General features: G+C 38.0%; 1 long non-coding RNA gene across 1 annotated transcript; it reads left to right on the forward strand.

The window, feature by feature from the left end:
• The first annotated feature begins 5,852 nt into the window (after window positions 1–5,852).
• LOC128286550 (uncharacterized) lies at window positions 5,853–8,447 on the forward strand. Its single transcript, XR_008277156.1, has 3 exons — window positions 5,853–5,958; window positions 6,897–6,937; window positions 8,226–8,447. It is a non-coding gene; the product is annotated as an uncharacterized LOC128286550 (long non-coding RNA).
• Window positions 8,448–11,155: the final 2,708 nt, after the last annotated feature.

Raw genomic sequence — 11,155 nt, forward strand, 5'->3', positions numbered from 1 at the left:
TTTGCTTATATAGTTGTGTTACTTGCTATTTGCATGTGAGCTTACTAAGCATTTATGCTTACTTCCTCCTTTTCATTCCTTGTAGTGTTGACAAGCCAGCTCGGAAATCGGGAATGGTCGGAGGCATGCTCACACTATATCCGTATACCATCTTGGCATAATGGCTTGCATATTTTGAGTATGGCATGTATAGCATTATAATCATTTTGTATATATGGTCTTATGATATGGTTATTGAGTGGTATGGAAATTTTTGGTAATGATTACCCATTGGAATGGCTAATCATGATTATATTTGGCGTTATGTATGCAAAATTACTAGCTAATCCATGGAAAACATGAAATAGGTAAAATTTACCATAAAATAGATTCAGACAGCAGTAGTGACGTGAGTTCAAAAAATCATTAAAAATAGTAGAGATATAATTAGATGATAAATAAAATAAGGAATTGAATAATTATGAGTCTATTTTCATATGGATGGAACAAAATAGGTATATGAGTTATATTTTATGAGATGTTTAAATTTTTGTGAAACAGGGCCAGAGCGATTTTTGGATCCCCTGTTATGACTTTAAAAATTCATCATAAATGTTAAAAAAATAATTATAAGTCATGCTTTATATGTACAGATTACTTATTAAGTCTAGTTTTATTAGAAACAAACAATATAGTCAGTGAAACTCTGTATAGGGAGATATCTGATTCGTAATACACAGAGGTCAGAGTAGTGAAACCCTGAAACAGGGGAAACTTTAACTAATAAACTGTACTAATTGGCTTGACCAAAAATTCTATAAAACTATTAGTAAATAGATATATGAGTCTAGTTTCAGCAAAAATTTACGGAATTGGATTTTGAGTTTCGTAACTCGAGATATGAATTTTTAAGCAACTATGACGCAGATTGTTAGCTTGACTGAAAATTTTAAAAATAAATTGTTTGAGCTGTTTAAGTAATGAATTAAGTCTATTAACACCTTGTGTTCGACTCCGGCGACGGTCTCGGGTACGGGGCTTTACAGAATTTTTACTAAAGGTGTCAAACACATTAGGCAAGCATCTGTTAGTTGACAAAATATGTAGAAACTATTCTTTGATGGTTAGAGGTCATTGTTTTCCGGCTAACCTCATGCTGCTACCGTTCGATGAATTTGACTTAATCCTCATGGCTTCGTAGTGGATTGTGGAAGAAAAATTGTCGAGTTGAAATGTAGATGAGAATGTTCTTCGGGTTGAACCAGATGAATCAGAAAACTCACCTGTAGTGATATCGTCTATGACTGCAGAGAGATATTTGAGAAAAGGGTGTGAAGCTTATCTCGCTTTTGTATTGAACACTCAAGCATCTAAATTGAAGATCGAATCAGTGCTGGTGGTATGTGAGTATCTGGATGTGTTTCTGAAAGAGTTGCCCAGATTGCCTCCAACTAGAGAAGTTGAGTTTGGTATCGAGTTGGTCGCTGGTACGGCGCCTATCTCGATTGCTCCATATAGGATGTCTCCTACGGAGTTAAAGGAGTTGAAAGTTCAACTACAAGAGTTAACTGACAAGGGATTTACGAGATCGATTTTTTCTCCGTGGGGTGCCCTAGTGCTATTTGTAAAGAGAAAGGATAGACCAATGAGATTGTGCATAGACTACCGACAGCTCAACAAAGTGACTGTGAAGAACAAGTATCCCTTGCCAAGAATCAATGGCTTTTTCGATCAGTTGAAGGGAGCCACCGTGTTTTCTAAGATCGACTTAAGGTCTTGCTACTATCAGCTAAGGGTTAAGGAACAAGATGTATTGAAAACCGCATTTAGGAAGAGGTATAGGCACTATGAGTTTCTTGTTATGCCCTTCGGTTTAATGAATGTCCCTGCGGTGTTTACGGATTTAATGAACCATATTTTCTGACCGTATTTGTATAAGTTTGTGGTGGTCTTTATCGATGACATACTGAATTACTCACATGATGAGAGTGAGCACGCGGAGCATCTGAGAATGGTTTTACAAACCTTGAGAGATAAGCAGTTATATGCCAAGTTCAGTAATAGTGAATTTTGGCTTAAAGAAGTTGGATTCCTAGGACACATCGTGTCAGGAGATGGGATCAGAGTTGACCTGAGTAGGATCTCGGCTATTGTTGAGTGGAAATCGCCGAAGAATGTGTCAGAGATCAAAAGCTTTCTGGGCTTGGTTGGGTACTACAGATGATTTGTTAAAGGATTCTCGATGATAGCTACCCCGGTGACTAGACTGCTACAAAAAGAGGTCAAGTTCGAATGGAATGATAAGTGCCAATAGAGTTTTGAGAAACTAAAAGCTTTGTTGATCGAGGCCCCAGTTTTAGTGCAACCAAAACCGGGAAAAAAGTTTGTGGTGTTTAGTGATGCATCCTTGAATGGGTTAGGGTGTGTGCTTATTCAAGAAGGCAAGGTAATAGCCCATCATGTCCGCCTTAAAAATTTGGAGACACCATTTGTATGGTGAGAGATGCCGAGTGTTCACCGACCACAAAAGCCTCAAGTATTTGATAACTCAGAAAGAGTTGAATCTACAACAACGAAGGTGGCTAGAGCTGATAAAGGATTACGAATTGGTGATTGATTGTGATTGATGATGGCTCGGTTCTAGCAGAGATGAGAGCTAGACCTATGTTCCTTCAAGAGTTTTGTGAGGCTTAGATAGGCGATAGGGACTTGCAAGCTAAAATGGCTTAGTGTGAAACGGGAAATGAATTAGAGAGTATTGGTACCAACATTTGTATGATGTACCGAGACAGAATTTGTGTTCACAAGGATAATAAGCTCATTCAGAAGATTTTATGAGAGGCACATGTGGTTGTTTTTCTATTCACCCAGGTAGTGTGAAAATGTACAATGACTTGAAGAAAATATACTGGTGGTCGGGAATGAAAAGAGACATTTCAGAGCTCATTTGTAAGTGTCTAATTTGTCAACAAGTGAAAACTAAACACTAAGTACCTTCGGGTTTACTCCAGCCTATCATGGTTCCCGAGTGTAAGTGGGATCGGATTACTATGAACGTTGTGAGGGGTTTACCGATAACCCCAAGGAAGAAAGATGTCGTGTGGGTTGTGATTGATTGACTGACGAATTTGGCTCACTTTATCCCAATACGTACAGATTTCTCACTCGATAAGCTAGCTGACTTATACATTTATGAAATTGTAAGACTTCATGGAGTGCCCTTGTCGATTATTTCAGATAGAGACCCAAGGTTTACCTTGAGGTTTTGGAATAAGTTACAAGAGGCTTTGGGAACAAAATTGAACTTTAGCACAGCTTTCCACCCACAAACCGACGGTCAGTTAGAAAAAGTAATTCAGACATTAGAAGACATGTTACGGTGTTGTGTTCTCAAGTTTCAAGGCAGTTGGGAAAGGTATTTACCGTTGGTCGAATTTGCCTACAACAATAGTTATCAGTCAAGTCTAAAAATGATGCCTTATGAGGCTTTGTATGGATGCAAGTGACAAACACCCTTGTATTGGACCCGAACTGAGAGAGAATTAGATACACGGGGTTTATTTAGTTAAAGAGACCGAAGAGAAAGTTAAGGTGATTCACGACTATTTGAAGGCCGCTTTGGATAAATAGAAATCCTACACGGATTTGAAATGGAAAAAGATCGAGTTTCAAGTCGGGGATAAGGTGTTTTTAAAGGTATCTTCGAGAAGGAAAATCCTCAGATTCGGTAGAAAAGGCAAGCTGAGTCCTCGCTTCATAGAACCCTATAAGATTACCGAGGGAGCAGGGCTAGTTGCCTACCAATTGGCTTTGCCCTCAGAATTGGAAAAGATTCACGACGTGTTTCATGTGTCCATGTTACGTCAATATAGATCGGATCCTTCGCATGTTATCGCGCCAACAGAGGTTGAGATTAACTCAAACATGACTTATGGCGAAGAGCCGGTTAAGATTTTGGCTCGAGAGGTTAAACAATTGAGGAATAAAGATATAGCGCTAGTAAAAGTTTTGTGGCATAGACATGGAGTTGAGGAAGCCACACGGGAACCTGACAAGACTATGAGAGACCAAAACCCGAATTTGTTCACCGGTAAGATTTTTAGGGATGAAAATCCCTAAGGGGGAAGAATTGTAACAACCCGATTTTGGGCTTAGTCAGAACAGTGGTTTCGAGACCACCAAATCGAAGTTAGAGAAAGTATTTTATTATTATTTTAGAGTTATAGCATGTTTATATTAATGCGTGAAAAATTTGGTAAAGTAATTTTAGGGATTTCATACTTAATTACGAAAAAGGACTGAATCGCATATAGTGCAAAAGTATTGATTTGATAGCTAAGGGTGTTAAATTTCCTTGAAACTTAAATTGGGGGTCTTTAAAGGGCAATTAGACCCTTTAGAGAGGCTTGGCCAGCCATAAGACAAAGAAAATAAAATAGTCAAAGTGTTATGTATTCGATGACCTAATGTGTGATAAAATAATACCCTAAAGCCTAGCCTTCATCTTTTTCATTCATCCTTTCTTCTTGACCAAAAATATCATCCATAGGAGGGTTTTGGAAGCTTGAAAAAATTCAGCCACTTAATCTCCCTACAAGTAAGTGGTTTTGATGACTTTTCTTGATAATTTTTGTATTTTTGGAACCCTTGTAGCACGAGCTTTCAAATGAGGGGACTATTTTACAAAATGGTTGAAAGTCTAGGGTTTTACCATGAGTGTGCTCATGTTGTTTTCTAAAATTTTATGGAAGAAAATGAATCATGGTTGTGAAATATATAACTTTTGTGAAGTAGTTTTCATGGAAACCCTAACTAGGGACCATTTTGCATAAGTTGAAAATTAGATGATAAATGTGAGAAATAATGGAAATTTTGGGTTGATATATGAGTAAAAAGGGTTTGGCTATGCTTAAGATACGAAAAGATTCGATAAAAATTGATTTTCGAGTCTAGAGGCAAAATGGTTATTTTGCCCAATTATAAATTGTTGAAAACCTAGATCGATAAAGTGATTTTAACTTGTGAATTTTTATCATTTTAGATCCAGAATTACAAAATCTGGGCCTAGATCAGGGAAAAGCAAAGCTAGCGAACTAAGCCGAAATAGTCGCCATATTTTGAATACCAAGGTAAGTTGTATGTAAATAATACAACTACATTGTTATTATATATGTTTTAATTGATAAAGCATAAATTGTTGCTTTGTGGAAATGATTATGTATGATGAATATTGAGATAGTAGTACTGTAACACCCCGAATTTGGGCCTAGAAGTATTGGGCCTTGAGTGGGGGTCCGTAAGGAGGTTGTATATAGGTATTTAATTGTGCAATGAAATGAAACAATTAAATGTTTGCTTTAGTGGTTAATGGCTTTGAGAAGTGTTGGAGAAATCTTGGGTTTAAACTTGGGCTTTAGCAAAAATTTTGGTATTAAGTGAAAAAAAAAAATTGGATGCTTGGATGAGGGCCTTTTAAATTATTGTGGTAAATAAATGACACAAGGAAGCATGTAGTGTAGTGGTTGTGGCGTCATTAAGGTTGTATAGGATCCTGGGTTCAAGCCTTGGCTCTTGCAATTTATTTTGGTTTTTTTTAGGGAACTTGGACTTTGGCCTTTAGACCTTATAATTAATTGGGGATAAAATATGACACAAAAAGCCTTGTGGTTTAGTGGCAAGTAGCATGTGGAGCATCTGAGGGGAGGCATGGGTTCGAATCCCATGGCAAGCAAGGAGCATTTATTTTGCTAACAGGGGGCGGCAAGAGTTGGTGTTGAATTTAAACTCTAATGTTGGAAGGATCCCACATCGGGAAGCTAACATAAGAGTGGTTGCGAAGCTGGCTTTAAATAGAGGGAACCATGAGGAGAGTAAATGTACCTTTTCTTGGCAGATCCCTTTCGCTGTATGGCATGCTCGTTTGGGTTGGGCGTCGGCTAAGAGTGCTCGGAGCATGGATTAACTCTAGTCTCCTATCAGGTGTGTATTTCTCACTACTCTAGTTGTAGGATGGCTACTTCGGGCCACGATGGGCCGAAAGGAGCCATGTGGGCCCAAGGGCCTACGGGCCCAATTGGATAAGTTGTTTGATTGTGTAGTAAATATTGGACAAGGCTAGGTGAATCTCATATCTATGGCTAGATTTGGGCTAAAAGGGCCACACGAGCGTGTGGGCCCATTTGGGCTGAGAATAGGCTTTAGGCCCATTTGTATTGTTATCCCTGTTTAGAATACTTTAGTTTACCAAATTACCAAAGTACCCCCAATTTACAGAATTACCGTTCTACCCTCGATTTATAAAATTACCATTTTACCCTTGATTTATAAAATTACTGTTTTACCCTCGATTTACAAAATTACTAAAATACCCCTGGTTTGTAAAATTACTAAAATACCCCCTAATTTGTAAAATTACTGAAATACCCTCAACTTTTAAAAATTACCAAAGTACCCTCGATTTATAGAATTACTGCTTTTACCTCGATTCTGAAATTCTTGTTTTACCCTTGATTTACAAAATTACCATTTTACCCTCGATTGTGAAATTACTGAAATACCCCTATAGGGTAGAATTACCAAAACACCCCTAGTTTGTAAAATTACCAAAATACCACTGGTTTGTGAAATTACCGAAATACCCTCAATTTGTAAAATTACCAAAATACCACTAATTTACAAAATTACAGAAATACCCTTGATTTGTAGATTTACCAAAACACCCTTGTAGGATAAAATGACTAAAATACCCCTAATAGGTAAAAAGACCGTAAAGCCCCTGTAGGGTAAAGTGACCGTAATACCCTTGTATGGTAAAATGACGAATATGCCCTTATGTTCCGTATGACTGATGTGCTTAGGATTTACATATATTGATATTGGATTAGTTAAGTTTGAGTGACATGTGGTGGTTATCGTAGGTGATTGATTATGGAAATGTTTCAACTTCAACCCATAACAGGTGTGTACTAACCCTCGTAGTAGCTTAGATTAATATTTGCTGAGAAGCCGAAATGCTAAAATACCGACATTTCGGGAACTTGTAATGTTGCGTGTGGGTATAGATGCGATAAATACGATATGATCGGTGTTTGGATCAATGGAGCAGGTAAGAGCACAATTTTGTGCATGATGGTAAGTTGGGCCTCAATGGGCTGGAATTGGGCCCAATGGGCTTTCAGGCCCATTTGGGTAAAATTGATAGAAAATGGAATTTGGAAAAGTTGCATGATAACATGGTTAGTACTGTTGTAAAATTTGGATTAAGTAGGCTTAGTGGGCTAAATCAACATTCGTAGGGCCCATTAGAGGTTTTGGGCCCAAAAGCCCGAGTTTGATAAAGTGGGTTAAAGATCATTGTTTAAACACTCAGAAATATTGATAATTGTTGATGAACATGGAAAACCCTGATATTTGGTAAAATTATGAAATTACCCTTATCGTATGAAAATGACTATTTTGCCCATAGGTAAAAATGACCATTATACCCCTAGGGTTTAATTATAAATTTGATACGTGGGATATGATATACATGATTGATATGATATGCACATGATATGTATAAAATGCACATAATATGTATGAAATGCACATGATGTATTCATAAATGCATTGGGTTGGGTTTTTATATGGATGGAGGAAGTGCAAAAGGGCTTATGCCCCAGTTTATTGAAAAGGGCTTATGCCCCAGTTTACCGAAAAGGGCTTATGCCCCAGTTTATTGAAAAGGGCTTTGCCCTGGTTTCAAAAGGGCTTTGCCCTAGTTATTAAAAAAGGCTAGGCCTCGGATATATGATAAAGCGACTATCTTGCCCGTGGTGTGTTGGTTGGGTGGGTTAAATCATTCCCCACATGGTGTGTTGGTTGGTATGGGTGGAGAGTAGCGGATGGTGGGTCGAGTAGTCTCCCCAAATGGGCTTGCATACATTCATTGGTATTTCATATGATATTGAAATGGGCTTGCATACATCCATTGACATTACATGTGATATTGAAATGGGCCTATGGGCCATACCGCTTTCTGATAAAGGCTTGCCCGGTGAAATGATTTATGAAAAGGCTTCACCCGAGGATATGATTTATGAAAAGGCTTGCCCAATGAATCGTTAAGCGAAAGGCTTGGCCTAGTATATGTCAAGACTAAATAGGGCTTTGGCCCAGATTGTACTGATACTGTGTTTTCATTGTTTGTATGTTATTGGGATTACACACTGAGTTTTCGTAAACTCGCCCCATTTTTAACTGTGCAGGTAATCCCTAAGCTTAGATGGTTTGGAGCTACGAGGGACTCGGAGATGGCCACACTACTGTTTCTATTTCTTTTAATTGCAATAAGTAGCCGATTTATTTCTTTATAAGTTTTATCTTTTTAATATTATTATTTGGTTTTGGGTTGTAATAAGGCCATTTTAATTATTTTTCTGGGATTATTTTATCTTATACCCTATATTTTACTGATAACAATCCAAAATGGGTTAGACTTAGGGCGCGTTTCCAAAATGATAATTGTTTTCAAAATAACGCAACGATACAATTAATCAATTTATCAAAAATATCTACCTAAATGAATTCCAACTCGTTTTTCTCAAAACCTAACCTCGCACCAAAGTGTGGCAATGGTTGTGGGCATGTCTAGGATTGGATCCATTCGAAGAGCTTGGTACTTAAGTAGCCTTCATGGCTCACCTCCTCTGTTCCAGATCCCTACCTGGTGCCCAGCTTCCATTCACTTTGTTAGCTTAACAAAAGTCAGTTTTTTTTAACGCTAAAATGAATCATGGATTTTTACTTCAATGTGGCACGTCAGATTTGACCATAACGTCTAGGCTGGGTTTGGGGTGTTACAAGTACTCCCGTTATAACCTTAGGAAATAAATTAGATATTCATGCCATGACATTCGGGTTATTTGTGTACTAGTGTAAGACATGTCTAGGACATGCATCGGCCACATTATAAGAGCGAGTGTAAGACCATGTCTAGGACATAGCATCGGCATTAAGATGAGAGCTAGTGTAAGACATGTCTGGGACATGCATCGGCTACGAGATGTGTTAGTGTAAGACCATGTTTGGGACATGGCATCGGCACACATAGAGGTGTTAGTGTAAGACTATGTCTGGGACATGGCATCGGCACGGATATGTGAAAGCTAGTGTTAGACCATGTCTGGGACATGGAGTCTGACTCGATTTTGATAGTCAGTGTAAGACCATGTCTGGGACATGGCATCAGCATCATACCCTATGTTTGAGGCTTAGTGAATATCCGATATTCCAAATGGTTCAACAGTGAGAGTTACAGATTAAGTTAAACGAGAAAAGAATAACCATGTTATGAGTGGTGCAGGTACCAATTTGAAATGTATGAGATGTGAGCTCAATATATGCTATGTGATTTGTATTGGATAGTGATGAGTAAGTTGTGCTTATGCCTACTTTAGTACTATGGGCATGATGATGAAAGGTAAAGTTATTGTTATATTTATTTGCATGCAACTTACTAAGCTTTATGCTTACTCCCTCTCCTTTTCATTTTCTTATAGTGCTACCTAATTAGCTCGAGGATCATCGAACATCGGAGGCATCGATCACACTATCATCCGAAGCACTTGGTATAGTTAGATCTTTTATTTTGATTATGGCATGTATAGGACCCTGACTTTTGAGTTTTGTGTCATTGTTAATTGGTCAAATATGTTGGCTTACTTTAGCATTTGATTCATTTTGTATAAGGCCATGGAAAATGTCTAATATTGAAAGTTATTGTATGGTTGCAAGCTAGTCTTTCATGAATACGAAATTGTTGGCATGGTTGAATATATGTAATGTATATAGGTCTTAACTATGGTTGTTTGGTTGAGAAATCATATTAAGTTAAACTTTGATATGTTGGTTGATGTTAGATTGTGTTTCAGGGTGGCAAAGGCTTGGTAGAGAGCCTTATATTGTCCATAAGGGTAGACACACGGGCGTGTGTCTAGGCCGTGTGTGACACACAGTCAACCTTATGGGTGTGTCCCCTGCACGTAAAATTTGCAAGTTAGAATACATTGTAGTATACACACGGGCAGAGACATGGCCATGTGTCTCAGCCGTATGGAGGACAAGGCCTCTGGTCACTGGTGTGTGCCTTGGTCGTGTGCCTTTTATTGGATGCTAACTTCAGAAACAGAATGTCAAGGTTTTTAGACACGGGCTAGGACATGGGTGTGTCATGGCCATGTAAGGGACACGGGCAATGGACACGGGCATGTGTCAGGCCGTGTGAAAACCCCTGTAGGTTTGAATTTAGAATTTAATTCATACAAGCATGGGACACAGGCATGTTCCTAGATGCTTAGCCCATGTGTGTCACACGAGCATGTGCTCTATTTCAAGCGTTATTTTTCTAAAGTTAGTTAGAGGACCCGGGTTGGTCCCGAAGGGTTTCCAATGGATGTTTGAGGCCTCATATGTCCATATTAAGGAGCTTAAACAAAGATTGAAAGAGTTTATATTTGATCAATTATTGGTGACTCGGAAACGTTTGAATGCATGTGTTTAAGTTTAGTAATGCCTCATATTCTGTCCCAGGATAGGGCACGAGTTTGGGGTGTTACATAAGATTAACCAAGTATCCTTTAGTATTCCAAGTGGTTCAATGGGAAACATAACAGAAATGTCAATGTTACGAAAAACCATGGTATGATGCAAGTTGGTACAGGTATGTACATAAAACTTATGCTTATTGACTTCGAGATGTGATGAATCCGTCGGTAAGGTTAAGTTTGTGCAAGTTATGATGTTAAATTTTTATATAATATCCATGCCATGTTGAATTATGAAATCTACAATGATATTTATGTTAAATTACTTCATGTTAAATTTATGTTAAGGTGTTTATGACGCCTATTATTTGCATAGGAGCTTACTAAGTTTTAAAGCTTACTCCCCTTTCTTTTTCCCTTGTCTTATAGTGTCACCAAGCCATCTTTGAGATCGAAGACGGTCGAAGATCCATTCACACTATCAAATTATCATTATGGGTACTTATGATTCCATTATTTTGAGTTATGGCATGTATAGGGACTTGGTCTTTTTGTGATATGTGTCATTATTGATTTGGTCAAATATGTTGGATTGTAATGGTAATTGATTCATTTTGTAAATGGCCATTTAGTATAGGCTAATATTGGTTAAG

Source organism: Gossypium arboreum, chromosome 13 (genome assembly GCF_025698485.1).
Source record: "Gossypium arboreum isolate Shixiya-1 chromosome 13, ASM2569848v2, whole genome shotgun sequence".
NCBI lineage: Eukaryota > Viridiplantae > Streptophyta > Magnoliopsida > Malvales > Malvaceae > Gossypium > Gossypium arboreum.